This window comes from Sinocyclocheilus rhinocerous, unplaced genomic scaffold, assembly GCF_001515625.1.
Source record: "Sinocyclocheilus rhinocerous isolate Xijiao unplaced genomic scaffold, SAMN03320098_v1.1 scaffold5188, whole genome shotgun sequence".
In the NCBI taxonomy this organism is placed as follows: domain Eukaryota; kingdom Metazoa; phylum Chordata; class Actinopteri; order Cypriniformes; family Cyprinidae; genus Sinocyclocheilus; species Sinocyclocheilus rhinocerous.
Window position 1 is genome coordinate 9,396 of NW_015641528.1, and position 7,079 is coordinate 16,474.

The window sequence follows — 7,079 nt, forward strand, 5'->3', positions numbered from 1 at the left end:
CCTCACGCGTTGTGAGCGCGCCGCTGACGTCACCGTGGGAGTGTTCCATCGGGAGAAATTAACGGACATCAGCACAATTCTCTCTCAGCGCTCATGTAAGTTGTAACCGCAAAACGCGCACGCTTTTGCCTTCCATACATATACAGCGTTAACTCGAAAACGTCGCCGATATGCTGTAGTTCGGATTGTAGGGCTGGGCACAGTCGTTCAGTTTGTTGGCTGAGTTGTTAGCGAGCTAGTCGGCTTTAGCCTGTGTTTCTGATGACGTTAGCAGCCTAGCAGTGCGCTGCTCGCCGCGAGATCAGGTGCAGCAGGTCAGACATCACCAAAACCTTACATTTACGCCAAAACAGCTCACTGCTAACCGCTCCTAATCACACAGATCTAATATATTGAATGTACACTTTAAGTGTCATATGAATACAATACAAAATACAGTCCATAGTACAGAACATTGCATTGTAGCATACATTCCTATAAAAATAAACAACGGTGTTATTGGGGATTTGAAAATTCACTACTGCAGTAGCTTAAAAACACTTTCAATTTATTATTCAAAAACCTAGATGATTGAAAAAAATATGAAAACTATCTTAGAGAATAATTATGCCTATTTTTTGCTTATGAATACTAAATGTTGCTAATAAAATAAATTCAAGACCTCAATCGTTTTGTTTTCGTAAGATGAAAATATCTTTCATAAGCATAAATACGTAATTTACCAAAGAGAATTACAACCAAAAGAGTTGTAAAGTTTTTTTTTGTTTGTTTTTGTTTTTTTGAAGTTGTAAATCTTAAAGTGGACCTGGAAGATCTGAAAGGAATCAACCAGGCAATCATCCACTTGATATTATATAATTATGTATATCTCTATTAAACCAATATGTCAAAATAGATTTGTAATATAATTGTTATATTTAAATGAATTATTAAATTATTATTTATTGTAGTAATGGTTCCACGTTAGGGGTGCTTGTTGATAAAATAAGGATAATATAAGTGATCATTTCGAAATGGTTTAATCACAAATCAACAGGAATCGCAAGCTACCCACATGCATGTAAATATATTGTATGTATGCTGCTGATGCGTGGTGCCAGCCAAACAAGCTCATTGGCGTGATCAGATGCTGATGCTGTCGGCTGTCTGTTTGTATGACTTTGACAGCCTACGATGTAACTAGAAGGGTTGGTCGTCCTTCCTTCCGCTCGAGCGGTTTGAGCGCAATGTTTCCGATGTTTTTTTTTTTTTATCAGTCTCTGCTGATGATCGTGTGCAGCGGCGCGTTATATCGACTGTCTAATAGTATTAGCCTGGGTTGGGCGTAAACTGCCCATTTGCCAGCTAGCCGGGCAGCTAACTCAGCTAGCGAACGCATCAACGGACAGTCCAGGAAAATGATCGGATTAATTCAGCCTTCAGCCACATTCGCTTGTCTAATAAAGTGAAATGGGTGTGTATTCATGTTTTAGCCCTCTGTGTTACATGACATCCGGAAATCTGACAGTGACAGCTCGAGTTATAATGGCACGACGAGAGAGTTAGCTTCATACACTTAGCCAGTATTGTGTTTCAGTTGCAGTTTTTGACATGTTATTTTAATCACTCTTGTTTTTGTTTTACGAGCATGTTTACCATCAGATGGACCGCATGTAGCCTAAACTAACCCATCAAGTTGGTTGTAAATAAGTCGTTAACAGTCATGTGTAATGTATTAACAGTCATGTTTAATATGTAGATTTGTATTTGCTTGTTTTCTGTATGCTTTCTGCGTGAAATTCTCACACATGGATGTTTGGCTGTAAAATGGTCTACTAGTTAAATACAAATTCCATAAAATTTGATTGAATTTTTGTCATTTTTAACACGCTAGGATTGATATTCATGATATTAATGTACTGTTACTGGACAAGTGTTTCCTCCACATTTGTTTGGAGAAAAGGTATACATCTCTACATAACTGAATTATATGATTTTTTACTCTTTTTTTCAGCATGTGATAATCCTACATTTATGAGGGGCAAGTTGACTGAAGTGTCAAGAGGACAGTATACCCAGCACTGAGGGTCGCTGTCTATGTGCAGTTTTGGATTTCCTCTTAGATTTATCCACAGTGTCATATTTCTGTGTTGAGAAGAAGACTGAGCAGGATGACTAGAACTGAAGGTATGGAGAGCTGTTTATGTTATTCATCACACAGGTTTTTATTCAGGAAGGATTTTGCAAGAAATATTTAGCAAATTAAGTTATGATGAACATACCGACAGATAGACGCATGGAGAATTATAATGCCACTGTTGTTTGATGTGCTGAGTGTCCTGAATGTCTTGACTGTAGTGGAGTGTATTATTGCTCAAAGGCACACACACACATACAGACAGTGATGTGACCTTGGGAAGCTATGAGAACGGGACTGGGGGAGAGAGTGATGGAGAGGATAAGCTGACCCATTTCAGTCACAGAAAATACAGTGCTTTTGAAGGCGTAGGGGTGTAACGATTCATTTGTTTTCAAGATAGACTGGTTACAAATCCTGCAGATGCACTTCATCCATCTTGAAATATGACTTTTAAATAATTAAGGCTCTATGATCTGTTCAAATGCTAGAATTTGCGATTTGTTAAGATTGCATACTGTATTTTAAAATTATTTTGATAAATTAGGTTACAGGGTGAAATAATAAGGATGTTTATCCAGCAGGGCCTCAAGTTAAAAATTTCAGTGGCCCTGTGATAATGTTATAGCTAGTTTAGCTGTTGTTAACAACATGCTTATATGTCAGAAATGTTTTTAAAGTGAATCTACACAATATCACACAAATAAATTTGCTCTGCTGCTGAATATCTGTCTTATAGGCACAAGGCTGCAGGCCAAAATCTTCATGTATTAGTTCATGAGTCAACTAGTTTTCTAACAAGACAACTAGTACTTTAAAGGGAATTAACCTAAAAAAGAAAATTTGAAAATGTGTCTTGAAATGTATCCTCTTTTAAAGCACTGCTTCTATAGCCATACAAATGTCTTTGGTCATTGTGTTGTATCTTGCTCTTTTTCTTGACCAACATGCTGTGATTGGTGTGTTATAGTGTTATTAAGATGATGTGCCATGTTAAAAATAGTCCATTTGCTGAATCCAATTACTTGTGCAATCAGACTGAATTTATAAAATTAGCTTTTGAATCAAATCTAATGAATCATAAATCAAATTGAGTTCCTGTAGCTCAGCTGCCTGGTAGAGCATGGCACTAGCAACAGCGAGGTCATGGATTGGAATTCAGGGAAACACATAGAAATGTATACCATGAAAGACGCTTTGAATAAAACCACGTGCTAAATGGATGAATGTAAAAAATATTATTCTCTGTCAACATAAAGAAAAAAATGCATGGCCAACTTTTGAAAGTTTAGAAAGAGCTTTCTCACAATGTAATATGAACACATGCCCATGACACATTTGCCACTATTGGCTTGTTGTGACCTTTTCTTTTGTCATTATGAGATGAAGGAGAGTTAAATATCAACTCTAAGGTACTAGAACAGACTGGTGACAAGAATGTTGCTCACACAAGTCTCTGAAGGTACATTACACTCATTTTTTGGGCTGATAGAACTGGTGTGACAGCACCCCAGGGTGTTCTTGGGTGTATGCAGGGTCTGTTAAACTGCTGTTGTGTTGAATATGATTGTGTTATAGAATAGCTGTGCGTCACTCTGTCACTCATTCGTTTAATTATGCATGTAGGACACAGACACATCAACACTCTTCTCCGGGTAAAGCTTCACAGACACGACTGTTCATTCACCGCATGTGTCACCTTGCTATCGTTCCACTCCCCCATCTGGAGGATACTGTGTTTCTGAACTAATTAAGGTCAGGGTTTGTTTACTGCTAAACTAGGTGTGGGTTTGTTTCCTGCTTAACTAGGTGTAGGACTTTAGGTTAGTCTGGATTGATGACATGTTTCTCATTTTCTGTTTGACCATGGATAGTTGATCTTGGTGTGGTTGGGATTTATGTTCGCAAGATGATTTTTGGCAGTGCCGCCTGTTTGCAAAGGGTAAGAAGAATCATTTGAATATTTCCCAGAACACTCAAGATGGTGAGCTTGACATTCATGAAGTGCTGTAAACCACTGGTGCAATGTGCAACAGTAGAATTTGGATATGAAATCCCATTCATTTAAAATGGGAAAGTTTTTATGCATGTAATTTCATTTTGAAGTGAGTTGGTTTGGTTCATATCTTAGTATTCTTGATAGAGTGCAACAGTCAGGTTCCGGAAGTAAAAATGCCATTCGTTTTCTCCATAGGGGAATTGATTTTGAACAATAACTTATCCACCTTATTTTTCACGTAAGAGCGGGCGCCGCCATTTTCGAACTATAATGTGTCAGATTTCTGGTAAAGCACTTCCGCTAATAGTAGTTGTATTGTGATTCTGTAGTTTTGCGTTTACTGTGTAGATTTTACAGGCTAGTTTACTTTTAATATGGACCACAGTTCGGAAAGCATACTGCGGGAGGTCAGGGGCACGGAAAATCGTGCTATAAAGCGATTTAGAAATCGCGCAAGCTCAAATCGCGATTTTATGACAATTTCGATTAATCGCACAGCCCTACTCCTAACATTCAAATGCAAATGTTTATTTTAAATTAGACTAAAATATTCTTTTTTTTAATTCACAATCTCCTCGTCACAGGCAGGCACAGCACTCATTTCAGCATATCGAAGAAGGTGTACCGTCGATAAATATTGATACCGTTTTATCGCCCAGGCCTATAATCCACGCACCAGAGCTGAATGTGGATGTGGAGCACCCTGTGATTTGCACGCCCCTTCGAAGGGAGAAGAAGCTCGTCTGCTTTGGTTAAAAGCCTTAAACTTAAAGAAACCACCGAAATTTCCGTACTTTTGCTCTTTCCACTTCGTTGATGGCAGACCCACGGAAAATCATCCATTCCCTGAGAAACTATGCTCCAGTGAAGACTCTGAGGCGACGTCTCGTCAGGATATATCCACAAACAGGTATGTTACAGCTTCTTGTTAAGTTACGTGCTCTAACAAAAGACATTGTTTAAACTAGCTTTAACTATTTCTTTATCGATGACACTCCTATTGGGCATAAATAATATTTAGTGCTAAGCTGAAGTTGTTGATTACAGTAGAAAACTTTTACAAAAAAGCTCATAGAGGGATAGCTAAAATTAAAATTCTGTCATTTACTTACTCTCGAGTTCTTCCAAACCTGTGTTAATTTCTTTTTGCTGCTAAAAACAAAGGAAGATATTTCAAAGGTTTGTAACCAAGCAAATCTTGGGTCCCATTCACTTCCATAGTAGTAAGAAATAATACTATGGAAGTGAATGGGACCCAAGAATAGTTTGTATATTAACATTATTCCAAATATCCTCCTTTGTGTTCAGTAGAACAAAGAAATTTATACAGGTTTAGAACAAATCGAGGTTGAGTAAATTATGAAAATGTTCATGAACTATCCCTTAAAGCCAGGTACTGTGATTTGTATTTAATAAAAATGCCACTGTACTGCGACTGGAACACCATGGTGCCATGTACAAAATACTTTTGCTACTTTTTTGTAATACTTTTTGTAAATAGAAGGTGGAGAATTTATCAGTTTCTCCTGAGCATCTGACTGACTTTATGAATTGACTCTGCAGATGATGAGCAAGGGGACCATGAGACCGCACAAACGGAGCCATTGCAGCTGCCCCTTCAGTACAGTGATGCCTGCACTCAGTGGGAGGTCCAGGCATTGACTGACCACACTTTTGCCTCGGGATAAAATAATGTTACACAAGGCAACACAGTTCCTCAGTGAAGATCCCTTAACCCTTGCCATTCTCAAGAATGACACTAGCTCTTTATTGTACACTGGCTTCACCCTTAGTGTCTTTAAAGAACATGTTAAATATCTCCAGCAATTCTACACTTCCAATTTTAAGATGCACATAATGGATCAAATTCTGATGACCATGATAAAGCTGAAGTTGACTTTACTTCAAGGAGATCTTGCTGAACGCTTTAATGTGTCCCAGAGTGTAGTAAGCCGAATTATCTCCTACTGGATTGATACAATGGAGGAGCACATGAGAGTCTACATTCCATGGCATTTTATATGAAATTTAGAATGCATAGAATGTAATTTTGGATACATTGTGTAGTTGTTTGGAATTATTCAGTGTGACCATTAAATATACTGTTTTTACACAAATATTTTCAAGATCTTATATTACTTCTTTCTCCTTATATATGCACACACACAAACACACAATTACAATGTCAAGGTGCAGTTTATTTAGATTTTTTTCCCCCCACTGAAAATGATACAGTTTAGCAATGCTAGGTAAATAATCGTCACTTTTTCAAAACTCATGGAACAAATGGAAAACATTCTGAATAGGTGTGTCAAACGATTAATTGCATCCAAAATAAAAAGTTATATAAATAAATATAAGTACACGCATATATGAGTTATTTATAACTTTTATTTTGAATGCAATTAATCAGCCCTAATTCTGCAGTGTATAGTAATCAGTTTACGGATAAGGGCAAAAAAATATTTCATTACTACTTTAAAACTATCAACAAGTGCTTTCACAGATGGAAGAGAAAAAGGAAACCGTAGTCATTTACCAGTTACCTAAATCCTCAATTCAATCACATAACGGTACTGGGACTCACGTCTGCTTTTAAAAACACAAATTTGCTTTCTATTTCATGTACCAGCACTCGACTGACTTTTCCGCTGTGCAGGTACTGATATGCCTCGGTGCTTTTATAATTCCGCATCGAAGACCCGTCTACTCCAAGGCACAAAACAAAATAATTAAAAATGTCCTCATAAGTTATGGCAGGCCACTTCTTCATTTCATCCTCCCACTGTGTTATACACTGCGGGTGTGGTAAATATTTACCATCACGGTGTTTTAAATGGTTAGTTCACCCAAAAATGAAAATTATCCTGTGTTTTACTCACCCTCGAAGCATCCTAGGTGTATGTGAATTTCTTCTTTCAGACGAATCCAATCGGAGTTATATTAAAAATTGTCCTGGCCCCT

General features: G+C 37.5%; 1 protein-coding gene across 4 annotated transcripts in view; it reads left to right on the forward strand.

Moving 5' to 3' along the window:
• Positions 1 to 7,079, forward strand: part of LOC107755185 (transmembrane and coiled-coil domains protein 1-like) — a 25,062-nt gene continuing 17,983 nt past the window's right edge. For 3 of the 4 annotated variants that reach the window (XM_016571895.1, XM_016571897.1, XM_016571898.1), the window contains exons 1-2: positions 1 to 95; positions 1,994 to 2,166. The gene's annotated coding sequence lies outside the window, so the exon portion shown is untranslated. Of the gene's footprint in view, positions 96 to 1,430; positions 1,454 to 1,993; positions 2,167 to 7,079 lie in introns of those variants that run through there. The other variant, XM_016571896.1, reaches the window with a different exon arrangement.